At 42.4% G+C, this 27,591-nt stretch overlaps 1 long non-coding RNA gene across 2 annotated transcripts; it reads left to right on the plus strand.

Annotated features, from left to right (window-relative positions):
- The first annotated feature begins 31 nt into the window (after positions 1–31).
- Positions 32–23,450, plus strand: LOC130544204 (uncharacterized). 2 transcript variants are annotated; one of them, XR_008960295.1, is made up of 4 exons: positions 32–190; positions 275–353; positions 18,454–18,551; positions 19,173–23,450. It is a non-coding gene; the product is annotated as an uncharacterized LOC130544204 (long non-coding RNA). The 2 variants fall into 2 exon arrangements; XR_008960296.1 differs by lacking the exon at positions 18,454–18,551.
- The last annotated feature ends 4,141 nt before the right edge of the window (positions 23,451–27,591 follow it).

Raw genomic sequence — 27,591 nt, forward strand, 5'->3', positions numbered from 1 at the left:
GCGCGTCGCGTCACCGCGCGCCGGCTACGTCACTGCGCAGGCGACTCGTACGCGCGCCTGCCGCGGGCAACGCCGCTGCTGCCTGGCAACGCGCTAGACCTGACCCCACTCTGCAAACGCTGCCTCCCAGAAACACCGCGGTGGTCTTCTCGAGGCTTCCGCGCCTCCACCGCGCGGCACCCACCCCGAGGTGACACGGTAGAAGAGTCGCGTTAAAAATAAATGCTCCGGAAAGCGACCATTCACGTAATGCTTGATCCATGTTGTTTTCTAGAGGGCTGAACTCCCCGGAAGAGGTGGTAACCGGGCACTTGCTACCAGAGGTGGTAACCGGGCACTTGCTACCAGAGGTGGTAAGTTTTTCAGTTGCCCTGTTTCTGCCAAAGGGGGTTTACATGCACAGCAACAGTGAAACGCCAGACCAGCCCAGACCAACCACCCTTGTTAAATGTGGATCTTATTCTAATAAATTACCGATCAAGCAGTCTAACATATTGCGGATCAAAGCTGAAGCGGCAAGCTAAGTTTGGTTTCCTGCCCTACAAATTGGTTATGTGGGACAGTTACCTCAAATTTCACATCATGGTCCAGAATCGGGTAGATTTTGAGAATTTGTGATCAGTTAAATTTGGTGGTCTGGGAAAGTGAACTAGTGGTTGGTGAGGGCTGGGGAGTGTGTTGGGGGTCGGAAAATGGAGAATGACAGCTAAAGGGTAGGGTTTTCTTTTGGGGGGGACAAAAATGTTTTAAAACTAGATTACGGTGGTGGTTGCACAACCCTGTGAATTGTACGGTATATTAATTATATCTTAATAAAACCGTGGGGAAAAAAACCTTGGTGGTCTACGAATTCAGATTTTGATCGAGCTCAGCCTCCTCAGCCATTCATTCACTCCACTACTGATAAACATGAAAGGGGAAAGGGCAGGGTCTTCGGTCTCTAGAAGCCTTCTGTTTAGTGTAGAAGAAAGATGTGTAAGTAGAAAGCTACGATTCACTGTGGCCAGTATGATTAACAGAGCCACAAAAAAGAGAGGGAATGATAAGGGGGAAGATAGGCTGGGAGGTGTTTCTCGAGTCCACAAAAACTGGTTAAAGACAAGAACTGGTTAAAGCAGGTTCAAGGCAGATGCAGGAGCAGTGTGCAGAAGCACAGAGATGGAAAGGAATATGGCTGGAGATAGGAGGTTTGAGGGAATAGAGAGGTTAGAAAGATAGGCTGGGCTCAGTAAAGAGGCCTCTGCGGCAACCTGAAGAGATGAGACAGGCAGGCAGTTCTCCCCAACCCATTGTGAGGGTAATTCTGCTTCTGTCTGTTTGATTTCAACTTAGGAACAAATCTCAGCAGTAGCAGTGGAAGAGTGGGACAAGAGCCCAGCTGCAGTGAGTTAAACTATGGATGGAAGACCAGGAAGTGGAGGCAGTGAGTGCAGATTTTTCCATGCAAGGAATCTGGATAAGGAAGAAGAAAGTATCTAGCTCAGCAAGGGTCCTTTAAATTATCATATATTACTGGTATTCAGAGGAGGAACCAGACATAAAAGCCATCAGGTACCCATGCCGTGAGAGTAAGATTACTTGGGAATTAATGTAGACAGAGAGGTCTGAGACTTAAACTCCAGGGCACCCCAGAGGTCGAAGAAATGGACACACAAACCTGCAAATCACTGAGTAAAATGCAAATATGACTACATTAAAATTTAACACTTCTGTATCGGAAAGGGCAACATTTGCTAAAAAACAAGCTAAGACTGAGAAAAAACAACTAACTCATACAAACAAAAAATCCTCCTATAACTCATATTTAAAAACCATGTAATGAATTTATAAGGAACTCCTAAGAATCAGTACAAAAAGACTCAACTGTAAAAAAGGACAAGTGATATAAAAATGTAATTTATTGAATAGGAAACCCAAATGGCCAATAAGAAATAAATACATATGTACATGTATATCTGCATATACCTCACTAGTAATTTAGGAAAGCTTTACTGAAGTAACGAGAAACCATTTTGCATTCCTTTGCACAAGGAGAAACATTTAATAGTTCAACAAGATCAAATTTTGACAAGGATGTGAAACAAATGGAACAGACACGTTTGTGGATATGTAAAACTATAATTTGGAAAGCAATTTGGCAATATCCAATAAGACTGAAGAAATAGGTACCTTATAACGTTGCAATTCTATTTCTGGGTACAAAGTCATTGCAGCATCATTTGTATTACCAACAATTTGAACACACCTAAATGTCTAACGTCTACCAGCCCAAGAATGGAGAAATAGTGGCATAATTCATATAATAAAATACTCTAAAAGCAGCTGAAAACTAACCACCTTTCCAGCCATAATTAAGTGATTCCAGGCTAGTCCTCCCACCATGAACGACTATAAAAATGGACAAAATTTATGAAGCAACTACTTGCAGACAAAGAACGACAGGAAGTGCAAGACTGATCCCTGAGAGGAAACTCATGAAGTAAGCCCCTAAAATCACCTAGTTCCTCTAAGTGGGGACAATTTCCCAAGTGGGTGTAGACAGCTAGAGTCTGAGCAGAGTAGGGAGATCTCGCTTGGCTGAGGAGGCAAAAATCAGATTGAAGATAGCTGAAACCGCTGGAAACCACTGGGCAGAGCAACGGAAAGGAGGGTGTCATGCAGACAGGGAGTTCCAGAAGTCTATGTGTGAGTCCCCTAAAAATCTGTGGCTGAAAGCTGGCATGATGGTTAATTTTGTGTCTCAACTTGACCGGGCCTCAGGGTGCCCAGGGTCCTTGGTTAAAGATTATTTTGGGGTTTGTCTATGATAGTATTTCTGGAGGAGATGAACATTTCAAGTGGTAGACCAAGTAAAGGAGATTGCCCTTCCACAGTGAGTAGGCCTCAACCAATCTGTTGAAGGCCTGAACAGAACAAAAGGCCTGGGTAAGAATTCTCTCTGCCTGGCTTTTAGCTGGGACATCTGTCTTCTCTCTCCTGCTTTCAGACTTTAACTTGGAACTCACTCTATCAGCTCTTTTGCTTCTTAGGCCTTTGGCCTTGGATTGAAACTATACCATTGGCTCTCCTGGGTCCCAGCTTGTTGACTACAGATCTTGGGACTTCTCAGCCTCCATACTGCATGAACCAATTCCTGATAATACGTGTGTGTGTGTGTATACATCCCCTATTGGCTCTGTTTCTCTGGAGAACTCTGAATAATACAGCCAGGCAGTATATGCACATAGAGACTCCCTGAGGCTTCCTAGAAAGCAAAGTACTAAATGGGTTACAATTTGAACAGAGATATTAGAGTTAGAGCAGTCCTGGGGTAAGAGCGTTGCCAGGGGAGTTCTGGCCCTACCAAAACGGAGAGATCTCATAAGTGCATCCTTAACATCCTTGGAATCCAGTTGAAACAGCAGAGAGGTTACAACTTCAGGTAAGGATCATAGTTTAGAGTAAGATCTATTCTAGGTCTGCCTTAATAAATTCTAAAATCAAACCATGACAAGATCCACAGGAAACAAGTTTGGAGGTTGAGTCTCACCAAGTTAGTGGGGCTTGGGAAACACTCTAGGCTCTTCACTGATGTGTAAAGACAAAACAAAACCAAGAATAAACAAGTGTAAGGTCATTAGCCAGTAATTACACTGCCTACTAGAACAAGAATCCATATACCTCATGGAGAAATAAGAGACTCCAGAGTATTATTCACAATGTACAATATTCAATAAAAATCCCTTTAGACTGACAAAGAAACAAAAATGTGATCCATAGTCAAGAAAAAAAGCAGTATATAGAAATAAACCCAAGATGGTCTAAATGTTAGACCTAGCCAACCAAGATCTTAGTGGACTATTATAAATATATCCAAAGAATTAAAGGAAAGCATGGTCTTAATAAGTAAATAGATAGGAATCTGCCCAGAAATGGAAACTGTAAGGAAGGAAACGAACAGAAATGCTGAAACTAAAAAATAATTGAAATTTTTTACTAGATAAGCTTACCAGCAGATTGGAGACAGGAAAATAAAGTCCGTGGACTCAAAGACAGATCAGCAGAAATGATCTCATAATGAACAGAACCTCCAGGATCTATGAAGCAATTATCAAATAGTCTACCGTACGTGCAACTGTACTCTCACAAGGAAAAGTGAGACTGGGGCAGAAATATGTATTTGAAAAATAATGTCTGAATTGCCAGGATGTGGTGAAAAATTACAGTTTAAAGATCCATGAAGCTGAACAAACTACAAAGCAACTCAAACAATAACTGCAGCTTCTAAGCAGAAACAAGGGAGGCTAGAGGACAGTGAAAGAGTTTTTTTAAATGAAGGGCCGGCGGCTGGGGGGGGGGGGAGTGGCGCACTCGGAATCTCGCCATCCCAGAATTCTGCGTTCAGCAGAAAATCCTTCAAAAATGAGAGTGAAATAAAGACACTTCCTGAGAAATCTAAGAGAATTCATCACTGGCAGAACTGCACTACAAGGAATGTTAAAGGCTGCGCTTTAGAAGAAAGGGAGCTACAAGCAGATGGAAATGTGGGACTACACGGAGGAGTGGAGACCATCATGGTAAACAAGTGGGTGAATGTAAAAAGGCTGGTTTTTCATGATTTACTTTAAGAACTGATTGTTTCAAGTAAAAATAGAGAGACATTGTATAGGTGGGTATAACAAATAGAGAAGGAAAAGATGTAATAACAACCACCAAAAACTGGGTTGTGGGGAGGGCAAGTGTAATTACACTCTCGTTAGGTTATTACATTTGTGATATGGGAAGCAGGAAGTGGGACACTAGAAGTGCCAGGTCTGACATGAGAAAGAGGTATGGTGAAACAGAATTAGGAAAGTGATGTGTAAAGGTATTCGACAGTGACTATATCCTGGATCATGAGAGAGAGAAATCTTAAAGGTAAAAGAACTGATTATAAAGCAAGGTGCACTCTCTGAGCATAATGGAATCAAACTAGAGGATCAATAACAGAAGCAAAAGGAGAATCTCCAAACACCTGATAATTAAACAACACAATCTAATTAATCCATGAGTCAAATAGCAAGTCTCAAGGGACCTTAGGAAATATTTTGAAATGAATTAAAATGAAAATATAATGTATCAAAATCTAGAATAGGGGCTTTCGCTTCCGACATAAGATAAGAGAACAACAGATTTGCCCTATGACCTAGAACAACAACAAAAAACCAGACAATATATGACACAGTGGTTTCCAAGACTACAAATTAGACAATAAAGGGCTGTGATCACTGAACTGAGAAACCATGTGAGCCCTATGATCTTCAGAGCTTACTGTGTTGAGTTTCTAGGCAGTGTTACAGAAAGGAAGGGAACTGAGGAAGAGCCCAGTGGATTTCCTTACTTGAAATATAGGGCTAAGAGTTTGGGGAGATCAAAACAGCTGGAGTTTAAAGGGTAGAATAGCAGAGAGAAGAGAACTGTGAAGAGTTCCCAGAGATCTACAGAGGTTTCTCTCGAGTATTTAGCACAGTCCTCCTGAGTGTATGTTTATGGGGAAACTGCTCAATGCCAAAGAAAAAACCATCCAAAAGTATTAAAAGAAACAAGATCTGGCACTAACAAAGGGTCAAGAGCCATGTCTATTCTCACCAGCCAGCCTATAAAAACTCATAGTAGGATATCAGATGTATTCAGGAAGCTGCTGCCTCAGTAATGGGAAATAATCAGCCTTATACTGAGCACTGCTCTGGACCTACCTTACAGATCATAAAAGCACAACCTGAAAGGATCAAACTGTTTCCAACAATCTTACCTGCATCCCAAAACAAAGTTCAAGAAAATACACAGGACTAAAAAAATGACCAGCACTCAAGGTAAAATTCAGTGTCTGGCATCCAAACAAAGATTACCAGGCACGTAGACAAGCAGGGAAACAGCTCATCGAGAGGAGTGTACTCAATCGAAACTGACCCAGAACTGACACGTTAAAATGACCAGAGGACTATAAAAATTATTTTAACGATTCCATATGTTCAAAAAGATAACTAGAGATATGGAAAAATATAAGAAGAAATAGTGGCCTCAAACTTCCCAAACGTAATGACAAACACACACCCTCCTATCTGAAGCTCAATCTCAAATACAAGAAACAAAGAGAACTATAACGAGTCACATCGTAACAAAATTGTTCAAAACCAGCGGTACAGATAAGACCCTAAAGACAGCTAGAGAAAAAAGACGTGTTACTTACAGAGGAACAAAGATAAGGATAATCCAAATTTCTTCTTGGAAATAATGCAAAGGAGAAGACAGCAGAGTAGCAACTTTAAAATACTGATAGAAAAAACTCTAAATCTAGAATGAGATACCTGCTGAAAGTATCTTTTAAAAAGGTGAGATAAAGAGGTCTTCAGACATACAAAAGCTAAGAAGAATCCAACACTACCAAACTAACAGTATAAGAAATGTTAAAAGATGCCCTTCAGGCGGAAGGAAGATGATCCCAGATGGAAACCTAGGTCTACACAAAGGAATGAATTCTGAGCACCGGAAATGGTAACTGTGTACGTAGGTATTTATGACTTTTCCTCCTCATTATTTAAATCTCTTTAAGAGATAACTGAGTGACCTAAGCAAAATGGCAGAGTAAGCAGCTTCAAGCTCCCATCTTCCAACAGAAACAAAAAAAATAAGCAGTGGGGCGCCTGGGTGGCACAGCGGTTGAGCGTCTGCCTTCGGCTCAGGGCGTGATCCCGGCGTTATGGGATCGAGCCCCACGTCAGGCTCCTCCGCTATGAGCCTGCTTCTTCCTCTCCCGCTCCCCCTGCTTGTGTTCCCTCTCTCGCTGGCTGTCTCTCTCTCTGTCAAATAAATAAATAAATAAATAAATAAAATCTTAAAAAAAAAAAAAGCAGTAACTGCTAGAAGCGACTTTATCAGAACTCTGGAAAACAATGAGAGGTTTACATCAACCAAACAAATGCTGAACCAAGAAAACAGCAATTTTAAAGAGGAGAAAAACTTTGTGGTTTTGTTTTGTTTTTTTACTTGTCCTTCTCCCACCTACTCTCCATCTTGGCAGCAACCTTGAAGACAGAAACCTACCTTCCCAGTGTAGGAACCTGGTCACTGGTTCCATAGGGAACACACTAGACCTAATTTGCAAATTACTATGTGTATCTGCTCTATGTGGGGGCGACCTGAGGGAATGATGCAGGAACTCATTTCTATTTTGCCAAACTTGGAACTCACTCAGGCTGGAAAAGCAATGGGCGTTGCTTGAAAACACTGCAAGGAAAACAAACCACCACAAATGCATCGGGCAAAAGGTTACAGTTGAGACACAATGAACCACTGTTATAGACTGAATTTTGTCCCCTCAAAATATGTATGCTGAACCCCAATCCTCAATGTAACTGTATTTGGAGATAGGTTCTTTATTTTTTTAAAAAAAGATTTTATTTATTTACCTGACAGAGAGAGAGCACAAGCAGGGGAGTGGGAGAGGGAGAAGCAGGCTCCCTGCAGAGCAGGGAGCTCGATGTGGGGCTCCATCCTAGGACCCTGGGATCATGACCTGAGCTGAAGGTAGACGCTTAACCGACTGAGCCACCCAGGTGCCCCAGAGTTAAGTTCTTTAAAAAGGTAATTAAATTTCAATGAGGTCATATGTGTGGAGCCCTAATCCGATAGGACTAGTGTCCTTACAAGAAGAGGTAGAGGTGGCTCAGTTGGTTAAGCATCTGACTCTTGGTTTCGGCTCAGGGCATCATCTCAGGGTCCTGGGATTGAGCCCCGTGTCAGGCCCCAGCTCAGTGGGGAAACTGCTTGAAGATTCTCTTGCTCTGCCCTTCCCTCTCCCCTCCCTAAATAAATAAATAAATCTCAAAAAAAAAAAAAAAAAAAAAAGAAGTAGAGACCCCAGGGATGTGTACACAGAAAGGCCATGTGAGAACCCAGCAAGAAGATGGACATCTGCAGTCAAGAAGAGAGGACTCAGAAGCCAGCACTAACACCACATCGATCTTGGCCTTTCAGCATCTGAGAACTGTGAAAAAACTAATTTCTACTGTTTAAGATACCTAGTCTGTGGTATTTTGTTATGGTAGGCCCCTAGCCGGCTAATACAGACTGCCTAAAGTATGGGGGGGAGAGCTGGGGAGTTTCTTTGGGAAATCAGGGCATTTGTAATCACCTATGTATAAGAGAGAATTTAGAAAGCCACATGCATGCCCAGGGCAAGGTGTGTGCTCAGAATATATCTGACAAGATCCTAAGTTTTCACCTTGGTCTGATCCCTAGGATCAGTAGAGGCCTTGGTAAGTGTTAAAAAAAAAAAAAAAAAAAAAAAGCTGCAGCATGGAGGCAATCTACAAAGACTAGAAGTGGGGTTTTTTTTCCTTCTATATTTAGCTCCTGGTATTCAAGGACATCTCTATCAAACCATTAGCTGAACACAAGCCAACATGACTGCGACTTCAGTGACCACACATGACAATGATATAGCCTGCAAAAAGTTTGGAAAAGTCACAAAACAAGTGGACTATTACAGCCTTCAATGATTTTATTTTTAAAAAACCCCAGCAGGGGCGCCTGGGTGGCACAGCGGTTAAGCGTCTGCCTTCGGCTCAGGGCATGATCCCAGCGTTATGGGATCGAGCCCCACGTCAGGTTCTTCCGCTATGAGCCTGCTTCTTCCTCTCCCACTCCCCCTGCTTGTGTTCCCTCTCTCGCTGGCTGTCTCTATCTCTGTCAAATAAATAAATAAAAAATCTTAAAAAACCCCAGCAAGCAGCAAGGCAGGGGAGATCAGATTTCCAGAGTTACTACATTATAATATACAAATGTCCAATGACATTGTCAATGACAATCACAAGCCATGCAAAGAAACAGGACAGTACGGTCCACTGAAAGTAACAAAAATAAATAGGCAGAAATCGCCCCTGAGGGCGCCCAGACCTTAGACTTACCAGACAGAGACTTTAAAAGAACAGTGTTGAAGATGCTCAGGAACTAAAGGACATCAGGGAAATAATGTATGAGCAAAATGAGGATATTGATAAAGAGATAAATTACAAAAAGGAACCAAAGAGAAATTCTGGAGCTAAAAAGTACATTAACTGAAATAAAACATTCATTAAACAGTTTCAAGAGCAGATCTGAGCAGGCAGAAGAATCACCGAACTTGACCGAAATTATCCAGTCTGAGGAGCAGAAAGAAAAAAGATTGAGAAAAAATGAACAGAGACTAAGAGACCTGCAGTACAACAACAAGAAGCCCAACAAATGCATTATGGGAGTCTCAGAGGAAAGAAAGAGAAACAATATTTGAAACAATGGTCAGAACGTTCCAAATTTAGTGAAAGATATGAATCCTCACATCCAAGAAGCTAACAAACTCAAAATAAAATAAGCCCAAAGAGATGCACACCAAGACACGTTATAATCAAGCTATATGAAGAGAGTCTTGAAAGCAGCAAGACAGAAGCAACTTGTCAAGTACAAGGGATCCTCAGTAAGACTAGCGCCTGATTTATGATCTGAAACCATGGAGACGTGAAGGCAGTGAGACACTACATTGAAAGTGGTGAAAGATACCTGCACTCCCATGTTTACTACAGCATTATTTACAACAGCCAGGATGTGAAGACCACCTAAGTGCCCGTGCCATTTACGACTACATGGATGAACCCTGAGGGCATTATGCTAAGGGAGATACGTCAGAGAAAGACAAATACTGCATGATATTCTATGTGGAATCCAAAACATCCAGCCTCTTAGAAACAAAGAGTAGAATGGTGATTACTAGCGGCTGGGGGGGTGGTGCGGAGGAATGAAGGAGATGTTGTTTAAGTGTACAAACTTGCAACCAATAGAAAAATGACTCCTGGAGATCTAATGCACAACATAGTGGTTACAGTCAACAATACTGTATTATAAACTTCGAAGATGCTAAGAGACTAGAACTTAACTGTTCTTACCACAAAAACAATGTTAATTATGTGACACGATAGAAGTCTTAGTTAAAGCTAGGGTGGTAATCTTTTTTTTTTTTTTAAAGATTTTATTTATTTATTTGACAGAGACAGAGACAGCCAGTGAGAGAGGGAACACAAGCAGTGGGAGTGGGAGAGGAAGAAGCAGGCTCATAGCGGAGGAGCCTGATGTGGGGCTCAATCCCATAACGCCGGGATCACGCCCTGAGCCGAAGGCAGATGCTCAACCGCTGTGCCACCCAGGCGCCCCTAGGGTGGTAATCTTACTGCAATACACGAATGCATCAAATCAACACACTGTACACCTTAAACTCACACAGTGTTCTGTGTTTATGTCTCAAAAAAAAAATGGCAAAAGGAAAAACTTGTCAACCAAGAACTCTATATCCAGGAAAATTTTCCTTCAAAAATGAAAAAGAAATTAACTTATTCACAGTTCCAAAAACTGTGGAAGTTCAATAACACTAGATACCCCTGCATAAAATGCTTAAGTAAGTCCTTTCAATGGAAATGAAAGAATATGAGTTAGGAACTTAAAGCCACATGAAGAAACAAAGATCTCTGGTAAAGGTAACTATATGGGCATATAGAAAAACCAGAATTATTGTATTTTGGTTTATAGCTCCATGTTTTATTTCTTACATGATTGAAAGACAAATGCATTAAAAATAATTATAAATCTGTGCTGCTGGGCACACCATATATAGAGATGTAATTTGTGACAACAACAATAATGGGGGGTGGAGTTGCATAGGAGCAGTTTTCATGTGCTATTAAAGTTGTCAATTCAAACTAGATTGTTACACATTTCGGATGTTGAATGTAATTCCATGGCAACCACAAAGGAAATGTTTTTTAAATACCTGCAAAAAGAAATGAGAAGCAATCAAAATGGTTCACTACAAAAAAATTAAATACAAAAGAAGGCAGTGATGGAAAAAAATGAAGGACAAAAAAAGTATAACACACAGAAAACTAACAGGAAAAACGAAAAGTCCTTCCTTATAAGTAACTGCTTTAAATATAAATTAAAAATTTCAGTCAAAAGGCAAAGATTGACAAAAGGGGTAAAAACATGATCCAACTAGGTGCTGTCTACAAAAGACTCACTGTATATTTTTAATTTTGGGGGGAAGGTGGGGGGAAGGAGGGGAAGGGCAGAGAACCCCTCCTCTCCCTTTCCACCCCCCACCCCGCTGCTAGTGCTCTCCCGCTCTCTCTCAAATACATAAAATCTTCAACAAAACAAAACAAAACAAAAAACCATTATGAGACAGAGACATTATCTATTGATAAAAGAGCCAATTTTATCAAGAAGATGTAACAATTATAAACAGACATGTAATTTAAAAAACAGTGCCCCAAATTATATGAAGCAAAAACTGAAGGAATTGAAGGGAGAAACAGTTCTGTGCTAACAGAGTTCAATATACTACTTTAAAAGGATTGACTATCTATACAGAAGCTCAACAGGGAAACAGATCACCTCAACAGCTCTATAAACCATCTGTACCTAAAAGACATACATAGACCACTGTACCCAACAACAGAATATACATCCTTCTTAAGTACACACGGAATATTTCCCAGGACACAGCATAAGTCAGACCACAACCTAAGTCTTGATAAATTTTAGAAGACTGAAATCATACCATGCATCTTCTTGGACCACAAAGGAATAAAAACAGAAATCAGTAACAGAAGGAAAATTGAAAAAATTCACAAGTATGTGGAAATTAAACAACACTCTTAAATAAACAGTGGGTCAAGGAAGAAATCACAAGGGAAATTAAAAAACAGGCAAATTCAAATGAAAAGATAACATAATTAAATTTACGGGATGCTGTGAGGGCAGTGCTCAGAAAAATGTATAGTTGTAAATGCCTACATTTAAAATGAGGAAAGATCTCAAATCAATAACCTAACTTTATACCATAGGGTAGTAGGAAAAAAGAGCAAACTATATACAAAGCTAGCAGAAAAAGGAAATAATAACGATTAGAATGGAGATTAATGATACACAGAGTAGAAAACAACAGAGAACCAATAAAACCAAAAAGTCGGTTCTTTGGAAATATCAACAAAATGGGCCAACCTGTAGATATACGGACATAAAAAAGAGAAGGCATTAAATAACTAAAATCAGAAATGAAAATGGGGACACTACTACCAACCTTAGAGAAATAAAAAAGGATTATAAGAGAATACCATGAATACACCAACAAATAAGATAATCTAAATGAAATGGACAAATTCCTAGCAACATGCAAATTAAACCAACTGAAGATGGACTAGAAATCTTAATTTTTATTTAAATTCTAGTGAGTTAACATACAGTGCAATATTGGTTTCAGGAGTAGCATTCAGTGATTCATCACTTATATACAACACCCAGTGCTCATCGCAAGTGCCCTCCTTAATACCCTTCCATCCATCTAGCCCATCCCCCAACTACCTCCCTCGATCAACCCTCAGTTTGTTCTCTATTGTTAAGACTTTCTTATGGTTTGTTTCCCTCTCCCCCCTTCCATATGTCCATCTGTTCTGTTCCTCAAATTCCACACATGAGTGAAATCCTATGGATTTGTCTTTCTCTGACTGACTTATTTTGCTAGAATAGAAATCTCAATAGACTTATCACAAGTAAAAGGACTGGAGCACCTGGGTGGCTCAGTCGGTTAAGCATCTTACTCTTGGTTTCAGCTCAGGTCATGATCTCAGGGTTGTGAGATTGAGCCCCGCATATGGCTCCACACTCAAGGTGGAGTCTGCTTGGGATTTTCTCTCTCCTTCTCTCTGCCCCTCCCCCCGCTTGTATGTGCTCTCTAAATAAACAATTTTTTTAAAAAAGTAAAAAGACTGAATCAACCTCTCAACAAATAAAGACGAGAACCAGATGGCTTCACTGGTGAATTCTACCAAAAACTTAAAGAAGAATTACCACCAACTATTCTCAAATTCTCCCAAAAAATAGAAGAGAAGGGAACACTTTGTAAGTCATTCTATGAGAGCAGATACCAAAACCAAATAAAGACATCATAAGAAAACTATAGACCAACATCCTTTATGAAGATAGATGCAAAAATTGTGAACAAAATACCAGCAAACCAAATCTGACAGGATTATACACCATGACCAAGTGGTATTTATCCTAAGGATGTAATAAGCATGATTCAATATATGAAAATCAATGTAATACATCACATTAATCGGACAAAGGAAAAACACATAAGCATCTCAACTAATGCAGAAAAGACATTTGACAAAATCCAACATCCTGTCACAATAAGAACTCTCAGAAAAGCAGAAATAGAAAATTCTTCAACACGATAAAAGGTATTTATGAAAACTCCATGTTTAATAGCATATTCAGTGGTGAAAGACTGAAATGTACCTGTAAGATCAAGAACAAGAGAAGGATCAGCACCTTAGCAACTGCTACTCGACATTGAACTAGAAGTTCTAGCCAGAGATACTAGACAAGAAAAAGAAATAAAATACATTCAAATTCCAAAGGAAGAAGTAACACCATCTCTATTTGTAGATGACATGATCCTATACAGAAAATCCCAAAGAACTTAAAAGAAAGCCACTAGAGCTAGTAAACAAAATCAACAAAAGTTGAGGGTATAAGATCAACTCACAAAATCAATCGTGTTAAATTGTGTTTGTATACATCTGCAATAAATAATCCAAAAAAGAAATTTAGAAAGCAATTCCATTTACAGTAGAATCTAAGATACTAAGATACGTAGTAATAAATTTAGCCAAAGATTAGTACACTGAAAACTATAAAATACTGCTTAAAGAAATTAAAGAAGATATAAACAAATAGAAAGACACCCCCTGTTGATTAGAAGACTTACTGTTAAGATGACAGTATTACCCAAAGCAATCTACAAATTCAAGGCAATCCCTATCAGAATTTCAACAGCCTTGGGCGCCTGGGTGGCTCAGTTGGTTAAGCGTCTGCCTTTGGCTCAGGTCATGATCCCAGGGTCCTGGGATCGAGTCCCACGTCGGGCTTCCTGCTCCGCGGGGAGCCTGCTTCTCCCTCTCTCTCTGCCTGCCACTCTGCCTACTTGTGCTGTCAAATAAATAAATAAAATCTTTAAAAAAAGTAAAAAAGAATTTCAACAGCCTTTTTTTTTCAGACATAGAAATAAGTCAATCCTCAAATTCATATGGAATTGCAAGGGTTCCAAATATACAAAACAATACTGAGAAAGAATCAATTAACCTAAATATGAAAGTTAAGACCATAAAAATTTTAAGAGAAAACACAGGGGTAAATCTTTATGACCTTGGATTTCATATCAAAAGCATTAACAACAAAAGAAAAACTAAGGGCGCCTGGGTGGTTCAGTTGGTTAAGCCTCCGACTCTTGGTTTTGGCTCAGGTCACAATCTCAGGCTTGTGAGATCAAGCCCCACATCAGGCTCCATACTCAGTGAGAAGTCTGCTTGAAATTCTCTCTCCCTCTCCTCCTACTCCCTCTCTCTCTCGCATGCACTCTCTCTCTCTAAAATAATCTTTTAAAGAAAAAGGAAGAAAAACTAAATTGGATTTCAACAAAATAAAAAACTTCTGTGCATCAAAGGTGATTATCAAGAATGTGCAAAGACAATCCACAGAATGGGAGAAAATATCTGCAGATCAGAAATCTGATCAGAGTTTAACATCCAGAATATACAGCAAGTCTCTACAACTCAACAACAAAAAGAGGAATAGTGCAATTTAAAAAAAAAGCAAAGGACTCATATAGATACTTCTCAGAAGATATACAAATGGCCAACAACGACATGAAATCAGTATCATTAGTCATTAGAGAAATGTAAATCAAAACCACTATGAAGGGACGCCTGGGTGGCACAGCGGTTAAGCGTCTGCCTTTGGCTCAGGGCGTGATCCCGGCGTTCTGGGATCGAGCCCCACATCAGGCTCCTCTGCTATGAGCCTGCTTCTTCCTCTCCCACTCCCCCTGCTTGTGTTCCCTCTCTCACCAGCTATCTCTCTCTCTGTCAAATAAATAAATACATCTTAAAAAAAAAAAACCACTATGAGATACCATCTCATACCTACTAGGATGACTATAATAATAGTTTAAAAAAGGAAAGTAAGTGTTGGTGAGGATGTGGAGAAACTGGAACCCTCAAATATGGCTGTGGAAAAAAGTTTGGCAGTTCCTCAAAAAAATAAATATATACAACTACCGTATATCCAGTAATCTCACTTCTGGGTATACAGCCAAAGGAAATGAAATCACAATCTTGACGAGAGGGCTTACTTACAATAAGTAAGAGATGAAAACAACCTAAGTGTCCAGCTATGGGAGACTGCATGAAGACAATCTGGTATGTACATAGAATGGAATATTATTCAGCCAAAAAAGAAGGAAATCCTGCTTTTTGTGACAACATAGACGGACCTTGAGGGAATTATGCTAAGTGAAATAAGACAGAGACAAATACTATGTCCTCACTTATATGTGGAATCTAAAAGAATCTATGGCGGTTGCCAGGGCCTCCGGGTGGTGAAGGAAATGAAGATATGTTGGTCAAAGAGTACAGAGTACAAACTTTCAGCTATGAATGAATAAGTTCTGGAGATATAATATATATTATGACAATAAGTAACAATGCTGTATTGCATACTTGAAATTTGTTAGGAGGGTAGATCTTCAATATTATCACCACACATACACACGTACTGAGGAAAGACTGCGAAAGGTAAGGATGTCCACTCTCATTAGTTCTATTCAACATTACCAGGGCAATCGAGGCAAGAAAAAGAATGAAATAACATCCAAATTGGAAAAGAAGAAGTAAAAGGGTTCCCTATTTGAAGATGACATGATTGTGTTCAGAGAAAATCTGATACAATCTACCAAAGAACTGCTAGGGCTAATGAGTGAACTGAGCGAGAGTACATGAAACAAAACAGGATCAGTATATAAAAATCAATTACAGCAACAATTAAAATTTTATACTTAAAAATATAATACCAATTACAATAGCATAAAACATGAAATATTCAAAATTTAACAATACATGCAAAACTTCTACACTAAAACATGACACAAATCTATAAAACATTTTTGAGAGAAATTAAAGAAAACCTAATTAAATGGAGAGATATATGTTCACGGATTGGAAGATTCGATATTGTTAAGATAGCCATTATCCTCATGTTGAACTACAGATTCAGTGCAGTACCACTGAAAATCCCGGTAGGTTTTCTTTTCTTGTAGAAACCGACTGATTTAAAATATACATGGATATGCAAAAAAACCCAGAATAGCCAAATCAATTTTGGCAAGAGAAATAACAATAACAAAGTTGGAGGGCTTACACTACCTGACTTGAAGACTACAGTAAAAGTTGCAGCAATGAAGACAGTATGCTGTTGGCATAAACAGACATATAGTTTATGGGAAGAGAATAGAGAATCCAGAAAAAAAGACTAATATATGTGTAATTAGCTGATGATCTATATTGGCACCATTGTAATTCAATGGGGAAGATGCTGGAACACTGGAGGTACTAGCTCGCTATTACTGCAGAACAAATTACTCCACAATTGAGTGGCTTAAATCAACATTTACTCACAGTTTCTGAGAGTCAGGAATTTGAGAGTGGCTTACCTGGGTGGTTCTGGCTCAGGAGCTCTTATGAGGTGGCAGTCAAGGCATCAGTGAGGGCTGCCGTCACATGGAGGCTCAACTAGTGCTGCAGGATTGCTTTCAAGATGGCTCACTCGCTTAGTATTCAGAGGACGCCCCAGTTCCTTGCCAGCCTTTGGCAAAAGACCTCAGTTCTTCACCATGTGGACCTCTCCATAGGGTTGGTTAATTGTCCTCAACGTGCGGCATCTGGCTTCCCACAGGGTGAGTGATCCAAGGAGGGCGAGCAAGGCGGAAGCCAAAATGCCTTTTATGCCTTAATTTTGGGTCACACACCATCATTTCTATCACATTCTATTCATTAAAATCAAGTCATTAAGTACAGCCCACACCTAAGAAGAATTAGGTTCTATCATCCGAAGACAGGGCTATCAAAGAATTCGTGAACATATTATAAAATGCCCACACTAGATATCCATATGGAACAAAATTAATCTCAGCCCCTACCTCATACCACACACACAAAAATAATTCAAAATGGACCAGAGAGGGGTGCCTGGTTGGCTCAGTCAGTAGAGCGTGTGACTCTTGGTTTTGGGGTTGTGAGTTAGAGCCCCACGTTGGGCACAGAGATTACTTTAAAAAAATGGATCAGAGAACTAAATAAAGGGTAAAACTATAAAACTTCTAGAAGGAAACATAGGAGATAATCTTTGTGACCTTTGTGTGCAAAAAGTACTTACCATTAAAAATAATTCAATGCTGTACACATAGCATATGGATAAATGTCAAAAACAATGTTAAGTGGAAAGAGCAAAGTGGCGTAATGATACCCGCAAAGTTCAAGGATTCTAAATAATAATACACCCAATGTGGATACCTACACATGTATTAAGATACTACGTGCATGCATGGGAAGAAAACACACAACTTCCACATCATGTTCACCCCTGGAAAGGGAGAGAAAGAACGGAACGGCATCCAGGTGGCATACACAAAGGAACTTCAATTTTATCTCTAATGTATTGTTATTTTCAACTAATTAATTAGTTTATTTTTAAAGATTTTATTTGAGTGGGAGAGAACCTGTGTGTGCATGAGAGAGAGGGCACATGAGTGGGGGGAGGGGCAGAGGGAGAAGCAGACTCTGTGCTGATGAGCAGGAAGCCCCGTGCAGGGCTGGATCCCAGGACCCCGGGATCATGACCTAAGCCGAAGGCAGATGGCAGATGCTTAACCAACTGAGCCACCCAGGGGCCCCTGTATTGTTATTTTTAAAGATTTGAAACACGGCAAAACATAAACATTTGGTATATGTAGGTGACAGAAGAGATATTCATTATATTATCCTCTGTACATTTCTGAGGTTAAAAATTTTTTTTTAAAGGATCCAGTGGATTTGGCAATGGGAGGTTATTGGTGACTAGAAAAGATCCCTGTTTTTATTAATTTATATTGGGGTCAGCAAACTATGGCTGCAAGCAGACCGCCTGTTTCTATAAATAAAGTTTCCGTGGAACAGAGACACGCTCATTAGATTATGTATTGTCTGTGGCAGAGTTGAGTAGTGACAGAGACCATATGGCCTCTACACCTAAAATATTAACCACCTGGACCTGATTTATATCCTCTACAGTGCTTGCCTTAGTGTCTTACACGTGGTAAGCTCTAGAGAAATGTGCTAGTGCTCCCAACAGTGCACGTGGCTTACTTTGTTCAGTAAATAGTAGTTGAGCTCCTACTAACGGCCAGATAATGCTGTAGGCCCAGATTATAGTCCACAAGACAGAACTGGACCCTGCACTCCTGCTTCTTTGTTCTGAGATCCAGGCTGCCTTGGAGTATAGCACAGTGCTTTCTCTGCTACTTCCCACTAGAGGGCAGCCTGAAGCTTTTCCATAACGGCACAGTGACAAGCGGTTAATCTACACCGCCTGTGAACTGCGGTGGAGGACAGAACACCAGACTACCTAAGGTTTGTACTTATTCTCTCAAGATTGTCATTGACAAAATTATAAAATGGGTCAAGTCTGTCTTTGGAACTCCCAGCTTCCTATTTCTTCTTCACCTTTTCTTACAGGCACCACTTACTTGCAAGTAAAAAATGTGGCAGAACCAATCAAGTACATCTCACAGCAATAGATCCGTCAGGGTGGGGAGGGAGAGAAGATTCCTGGGGACGGAGGGATCAACCTGGTCAGCACACAACTGCAGGCCAGAAGCCAGCCTGCACGCAGAAACATGTGGGTGCCTGCTTGTACGTATAGACACCAACATGAACGTCTACCCACATTAAAAGAGAAGAAACACAGACCTCCTGTTAATTAATTCAGTAGTTATTGTGCACCCACTGCCTGCCTTGTGGCACACAAGACACAGAAATGAGCACTGCAGACACAGGACCAGCTCTCAAGGAACATGCAGTTTAACAGGGAAGTCAGACAGTAAACACACAGAAATGCACCGACAGTACAGAAGCAGAAAAGAAAAAGACTGTTTCGGTTACTAATAGCATAAGAAACCAATAACATATGTAGTGGTATAAAACAATTTTCTTTCCCTTTCTCTCTCCTTCTCTCCTTCCTTCCTTCGACAGAGAGCACAGGTGGAAGGGGCAGAGGGACAATCTCAAGCAAACTCCGCGCTGAGTGCAGAGCCTGACGTGGGGGATTGATCTCCTGATCCTGAGATCATGACCTGAGCTGAAACCAAGAGTCGGACGCTGAACCGACTGCGCCACCCAGGCGTCCCAAATGATCATTTTCTGATCCTCAGGGATTCTGTGATTCCAGCGCACTGGCTTGTTTCTGGTCTGCAATGTCTGGGAACTCAGCTAGGAAAACTCAAAGGCTAGGGGTGCTTGATGGTAGGGGTCTGGAATCATCTAGAGGCATCTTCACTCACACAGCTAGTGGCTGATGCTGGCCGTCAGCTGAAACCTCTGCTGAACTGTGGGCTGGAACAGACGCACATTTCTTCCGCCTGTTGTCTCTCCATGTTGGTTAGTTTGAGCTCCCTCAGAATATGGCAGCTTGGTTGAAAGAGCAAGCGCTCCCAGAGAAAAAGGGGGGACGTGCACGGCACTTTGATGATCTAGCGTGGGAAGTACCACAGTGTCGCTTTTGTCCTACCGTATTTGGTCGAGGCCATCTCAAAGATCTGCACGGGTTCTAGGGGAAGAGACATACTGCCACCGTCACGTGATGGAAGCAGCAGTAAGATTATATTGTAAGAAGAGCATGCGGCATGGGAGATATCACTGCGGCCATCTTCAGAAAATACACTCTGCCCCAGGCTGTCATGATAGCATAGGATGGGGGGCACAACTTAGCCAAAGAGGGCTGTCAGCAAAGGCCTCTGTGAGGAAGTCTTGTCTCAGGCGGAGGGGATCGGGGGCTAAGAGGAGCCTGGGGAAGAGCTGCAGGTGGAGGTACTTAAAGGGCTGCTGTCCAAAGAGAGGCTGGCATGTGGGAATGCTGGGTTTCCGTGTGTTGAAAGCAGAGGCAAGGGAAGAGTGCTGTGGGAGGAAGATACTCAGGGAAGATTCCGTGTGCTCTGGGCCATGCCCTCTGTGCTGGACCCCTAAGAATAGCAGCAGCCTCCAGGCAGTGGTGTCCTAGGAAAAGAGAAGCTGGGGGAGACAGGAGCACACTGGTGAGAGTGGGGGAAGAGGTGCATGGTTTAGCTGCCATCCTACCCCAGAGGCCCCAGTATGGAAGATAAAATCGAATCTGGCCAAATCTTATCCAGACGAAGTAATGGAAGTCTGGAGAAAATAGCTCTGCCTCTACCAGATGCCAGAGGCAGCTGGAAATAGAGGCCGCACAGCTGTATCAGCGACGCAGTGGAGGCGGGGAGATCCAGCACGTTGCTATCACTCAGGCACCTGCTACCTGTACTCCTTGCCGTCGTCCTCAGATCAGTGACTCGGGGTTCTTTCTCATCTTATACTTGGGACTGAATGTGTGTCCAGCTGCTGGGCTTGCCTCCAGCCAGACCCAAGAGGTTTACCTTTAAAATGAATACTCTGTATCACTGTGCAGGTATCAATACATCCTATCAGGTCGAATTATAATTCTCTGTATGCAAACGACAAGAGATAAAACCAGAATCATAACCGTGCAACTTAGGTTAGAGTCTGGCTTGTGTGTTCTCTAAACATATACTTTCGATCCACCTACAGACATATGACCCAGATTATGTGGACACTAAACTCCTTGCCACGCTGATCTATGCTTCTGTGTGAAATGCCTTTACTCAGCTGGGGAAAACCTACTTATCTTCTAAGATTCAGCCTGAGTGTCACCACCCGTGTGAACGCTTCCTCAGCCCCAAACATATGGCCATGCCCACCCTGCGGTCCCCACTCTATCTTGTAGAGACTACTTTCATCGCATTTATTCACTGTGTGCATTCCCATAGATATGACTCCCCACTCAGGTCTCTGTGCTCTTTGGAGATCTGGACTGTACCTTATTTTTTCACGTTCGGATGTGCAACGCAGCGAGCACTCAATAAATGTTGGCAGATTGTTGCATGAGTGCAAATTTCATCTTCAGACTGAAGCTAACAAGAGTGTGACTCCCCTGCTTTGCTGGGAGATCGCAGACAGGGCGGGTTGTCTTTTACCTGAAGCGGAGCCCGTGCCCGAACTGAAGGCTCTAACAACCCCCGCCCGCCGTGTGGTGCCTGCCGAGCTGGTGCCGGTGGCTGTTCTAAGTGCTTGCCATGCACTCGTTCACCTAGTTCTCCTGCCAGCCCGGCCACTGCAAGTCCAGTACGGGTGACAATGCGGCTCACCTGGAGAACAGGACCCCAATGGACAGATGAAGTGAGGAAAGAGATGGGAGAGGTGCCATGAGCCGGAGAACAGAGGCGGGGGCTGGAGAGTGGAGTTCTGCATGCTGTCTGTGTACTGGGGGGAGGTTTCCACTGCCTGCTGCAGTCTGCGACCCTGAGACATAACCTATACACAGCACGGGCAGGGTTGTGCATCACCTGGGAGCACATGTACCATCACTAAAATGAGTAGTAGCACGCTCAAACTTCTCAATAAAAAAATTAAAAGTGCCTCATGTTTCCGGTTCCGTAGAAGATGGAGTAATAAGCACATCCATGACATTCCTCTGGCTAGTTGCAACCAAAACTCCTGTTCAAAATACATGCGACAGCTACCAAAAGACCTCTTAAAAGGTGGAGGAAAGAAGGCAAACTGGCTAGAGACCTGAGAGAAGACCAGTGGTGAGTTCCCCGGGTTGTCTGTTTCTTTTACCCTCTATTTATCTTGGCTTGGGTGACAGAGCAGTTTACAACCAGAAGATGCCAACAGACCCCCCCATCCAACTGCCCCACATGGAAAAGCCCCAAGAAAAGCCCACTCTGTCTAGCCAAATGACCAGGAAGAGGGTAGTTCCACAGGATGGTACTTTTGACTACAGCCACCCTACTCCAGGCAAATACCAGGAAAGAGCCCATACCATTCCCCTCCCCGTCACACACTCCCCATCACATACACAGTACCCCGTCAGGTACTGCAGAGACTGCGGGACAAAGCCCAGCTGACCGATCCCCACTCTGCCCCAACAGAGCAGAAGTGGCACCTCTCCCCTTCCCACCAAGCACTGAAGAGACTGGGAAGGAGCCCTACTATCCACAACCCGCACTAACTGAATAATACTAAAAAAGGTGGCACAGCATCCCCTCTCAAATGCAGTGTGAGGATCTAGAAAAAAAGGATTTCTTTTTTTAGGGTCCGAACCCATGACCCTGAGATCAGACCTGAGCTGAGATCAAGAGTTGGATGACTAAGTGACTGAGCCACTCAGGCGCCCTGTGGGAAAAGAGATTCTTTAAATATGGGTATGAAGTACTGGGCATGCCTCCCCAAGCAGCCCATGTGTGAAACCAATCAGCATCAACAGAGCAAAAGCTTTGAGAACTGAACTACGATGTGGAAAACTCTGCGGGTTCAAACTGGCCTCTGGCGAGCACAGAAGTGAGGCAGGCCAAAATAGGTCTGCAGAGGTTTCAAAAACTAACTTAATCTTCAAACCAGAGCCTACAAATATGGACCAGAAGGTGCATTCTGAACATAAACACACTGACTGCTAAAATAGAAGATTTACATAGGAACTAGAACCTCAAAACATAATATTCAAAATGTCCAGGATAAGATACAAAATTACTACTCATACTAAAAACCAGGAAAAACAACTCAAATGAGAAAAGACAACAGATACCAACATTGAGGTGACAAGATGTTGGAATTCTGAATAAGGATTTTAGAGCAGCTATCACAAAAATGTTCCAACACATAATTATGAACATTCTTGAAACATACTGGAAAACAAAGTCTCGTAAAAAAAAAAAAAAAGAAAGATCCACATGGAAATTTCAGAATGAAAAATTAGAGTAAGTGGAAAACTCACAGGACATGCTTAATAAAAAAATGAAGATTTAAGAGAGGAAAGAATCGATAAGCCTGAAGATATATCAGTAGAAATTATCCAATCTGAACAAAAGCAACAAAACAGAAAAAAAAGAACACGTGCCTACAGGACAATAACAAAAGATCTTACTCCTTTTACTGGAGTCCTAGGAGAGAAAAAAGAGTGCAGCGCACAAAAATACTTGAGGAAATACTGGCTTCAGCAGCATCCCAAATTTGGCAAAGGACATAAACCTAAGGATAAACCCCAATAAATGAACACCCAGACACATCATAATCAAATGTCTGAAAATTAAAGACAAAGAAAAAATCTTGAAAGCGGCAGTGGGAAAATACAGGGGAAGAACAATTTGAAGGACTAAAAATTTCTCATCAGAAATGAGGAGAGAAGAAAGTGGCAAACATTTTTAAAGTGCTGGAAGAAAAGAACCGACAATGCATAATTCTATATCCAGTGAGAATATCTTCCAGAAATGAAGGCGGAATAAAGACATTATGAGATGAAGGAAAATGAAATGATCTGCCACTGTCAGAACTGTTCTAAAAGAATGGCTCCGTTTGTGGAGAACGCAACTCTTGATCTCGGGGCTGTGAGTTCGAGCCCCAGGCTGGGTGTAGAGATTACTTAAAAATAAAATCTTAAAACAAAAAAAAAAAAGAAGTGATCAAAGAAAAGTTCCTCAAGTGAAAAGGAAATAACCAACTTGAAACATCAGGAATGAAGAAAAAAAGCATTTTTTAATGTAAATATCTAGTTGAACATAATCTCTTCAATTTTTAAAGTTACGTTTGATTGATGAAAGCAAAATTATGACATCATCTCATGTGGTTCTCAGGGTATGAAGAGGTAATATTTAAGACTACAATGTCATAAAGAAAGGAAAAGGGACATAAAGGTGGTAAAGTTCCTACATTTCACATGAACTGCTAAAAGGTTGATACTAGTAAATTATCCCACGTATGTATAATATAACCTCTATCACAACCACTAAAAATCTTTAAAATGAGAACTACATTAAAAGTCTAGAAATATTAACGTGGCATACTAAATAACGTTCAGGTACCCCATAACAGGGCATGAAAAGGGGGAAGAGAGGTACAAAAAAACAGAGGGAACAAATAGGAAACAAGTAAAATTGCAGACTTAAATCCTAACCAATCAAAATTTCTATTAAATGTAAATTGTCTAAACAGACCCATTTGAAAAAACAGATTGTCAGGGTGCCTGGGTGGTTCAGTCAGTTAGGCGTTCGTCCGACTCTTGATTTTGGCTCAGGTCATTATCTCAGTGTCGCGGGATCACAAGCCCAGTGTCAGGCTCTGTGCTGAGCATGAGGCCTGCTTGGGATTCTCCCTCTCCCTCTGCCCCTCCCCGCCCCATGTGCTCATGCTTTCTCTAGGTAAGTAAAAAATTAAAAAAAAAAAAGATTGTTAAATTAAAAACCAAAACAAAACACTCCCCAGAGTGATGTCACACAAAATGGCAGAGTAGGAAGCTCTTCACCAAAGCAACCAAATGAGCTGGGAAAAGTGATTAGAGTCAACTATTTCGGAACTCTGGAACCTGACCAGAAACTTTTAACAACCAGAGGAGTCCTTATAAAATAAAGGGAGAGGCTGCTGGTTTTTCACAAGTGAGCAGCATGTGAAAACCAGCCAACATCCCCCATTCCTCAGACAGACCTGCTGCAGCTGTATGGACGGCAGCCTGCATTCCTGAAGAAGATGGCTGATGCCAGGGCAGGCAGTGGAAACCTCGTCCTCCATAAATTTGCGGTTATGCATTTAGGACAGTCTGATGGACCCCTGAGGACCCGCACAGACGCTCGTGGTGGATTTGACCCCCTCAGCAGCAACAGCTTCCCCTGGGGGCATCTACTGGATTTGAAGAGACAAAATCCTCTTCCCCTGCTTCCCGACTCAGAGTCAGGCACTTAAGGAAATCTGTCAGGTTACTTAATAGACTGCAGAGAAAATGAAACAGAAACGTCTGGTTATACAAAACAAAGCATATACATTTTGCAAAAATAGGTTGGAAAGGTAACACACGATCCCAGCCCTCAACAAGCAAAAAATTAGCAATTCCCGATGACTAAGAAAATCACATTTGGAGACATTTGGAATGTACAATTCTCAACAAACATTTCTAAAACACACAAAGAAACAGTAAAGTATGGACCAGCAAAAAAAGAATTCGACAGAAACCATCCCCAAGGAAGCCCAGACATCGCACTTACTAAATGCAAACTTGAAGCCAACCACCGTAAATGTGCTCAGTGAGCTCAGGAAACCACGGACAAAGAACTAAAGGAAATCCGGAAAACAACGGATGAAGAAAATGAGAATATCTATGGAAAGAAAGAATTCTGAAAAGGAACCAGAAAGAAATTCTGGACTGAAAAGTCCATTAAATGAAAAGTTCACTAGAGGGGTTCAGTAGCAGATTTGAGAAGCAAAAGAAAAGATCAGCAAACTCGAAGATAGGTCCTTTGAAATTATCTAGTTTGAAGAGAAGAAAACTAAATGAAGACACGGAACAAGCCGGAAAGCCCCGTGGGAGAGCAGTAAGAACGCAAAGAGGGGAATGACGGGGACAGCGGTAGAGGGCCTTTCACCTCACAGGACGATGGGGCTGAAGGGGTGGTGAAGAGTCAAATCTGACAATGTCCTGCCTTCGTGACTTGTGAATTTTGTGGGTGAACACACAGGAAGTGGGAGATTGGGAGAGGAGGCGAATATCGCGAGTTCAGATTTAGGCAGAGTCTGAGATACAGATAAAGGCACATAAAGCCGCCCTAAAAGGGATCAAATGCAGCCCCAGAGCTTCCAAGAGGAGTCCTGTTTGACGAGAGCATTTAGGAGCCATGTAAACAATCTTGGTAACTGGGGAGATGGGCCAGCTGACCACCATCTGTTAAAAGAGGACCAAGAACAGAGCCCCGAAGAGAGACATAGTGCTGAGTTGAGCAGAAACCGGGGAAGGAGCAGCAGGCAGAGAAGACCCAGTGTCAACGAAGGCGTGGTCTCGTGGAACCCACGGGGGGCATAGGAATCAACTGCTGGAGTGATTGCTAAGCAGCAAACGCTGCGGACCTACTATGCGCCGAACTGCTTTTGCATTATGACGTGCCCGGCGGACCCAGGCACACAGCGCTGTGCGTCCACCACTTCAACGGGGTGGGAAGCGCTGGTGGCCGGCCGCGAAGCGAGCCTCGGGGCCGCGCGAGGCCCAGCCAGCCGGAGCTCGTGGAAGGGGCTTACCTGATGGCGCACCTCCAGGCAGTGGACCGGCCGTGGCCCCAGCAAGCGGCCAGCCCAGGCGGCTCTGGCCCAGGAGGCCCCGTCGTACTCCAGCCTGGGCCGCGAGAGCTCGTCCCCAGCCTCCCAGTCTGGCCTGACCCCTAACAGGGGGACGCCGTGTGGTCCCGCCATGCACCACGCGCGGCTCGCGTCACTGTGGACGCCTCCCGCGAGAGCAGGCGAGGAAGCCGGTTGCCAGGCAACCGGGCTAGGCCCCTCCCTCCCTCCGGCGGGTCTCGGGGTGTTGGGTCTGGGCGGGGAGAGCGCGTGATGAGGTTCCCGCCCTTGGTCCTTCTGGCCTTGCAGACCTGTGGAATCCAATTCGAGGACTCTTTTCTACAGGACGGGGGAATCTACACAGTTCCAGGAATCCACGTCCTCTAGGACGGTGGTTGCCTCCAAGGCTGTGGCTCTGTGAGAGCCCAAATCCCCCTATGGCTCTGCCCTTTCTAGGTGCAGGGTTTTTCTGGGACCCCCAAGAAACTGAACACCTGTCCGTAGCTGGAGCTTTCTTATGGTTAGTCGTTGGGTTTTTGTTTTGTTCTCTTGTAAGTTCCCCAGACGTTTGTAAAGACTGCCTGGAAAATGGCACATTTAGATCGAAGCCAGACCCGACGGGCACTTTTTTTTTTTTTTTTTTAAACACTTCCTAAAGGGCGTTCTCCCCCACCCCCAATCATTCTCTCCCAAGGTCTGGCTAAAACTGAGCAGCTGTTCTACCAGTCTCAGCATTAAAGAAAAGCCCTTTGCGGGGGCGTGGGGTGTCAAACTGAAATTCCTCTCTCTTGCTGATTTTGTCACCTCTCTTGCTCCTTCATTTTACTGGAAATAGTTCACATTCCTCCAGTTCTTCCAAAAATACACTTTTCATCCTCATTCCAGCGTGTAGGTCTTTGTGGCTCTAACCAGCAACTCTCTGGCTTCTCTTCCTTTCTCAAATAGCTTGGATATCACAACCCATCATTTCAGTTCTCACTTCAGTGAGTTTTCTCTTTGCCCTTTTGGCCAATCTCCATCCCTTGCGAAACCAGGCTGTGTCTTTTCTCCAGTCTGGCTGCAGAGATTCTAAATATCACTGGTGAAAAACGAAGAACTGTGCCATCACTCCTCCACAAATGCATGCTCCTACTGCAGACTGGAAGTTCTTTTATCCATTCTGTGACCTTGCTGTCATATTAACTACAGCATTTCCCCCCAAACTTTCTAAAGTCTGCCACAAACTTGCCACTCAATCCCATGCTACTTTTAGTAAATGATTTCACCTACA

Source organism: Ursus arctos, unplaced genomic scaffold, assembly GCF_023065955.2.
Source record: "Ursus arctos isolate Adak ecotype North America unplaced genomic scaffold, UrsArc2.0 scaffold_2, whole genome shotgun sequence".
NCBI classification, from domain to species: domain Eukaryota; kingdom Metazoa; phylum Chordata; class Mammalia; order Carnivora; family Ursidae; genus Ursus; species Ursus arctos.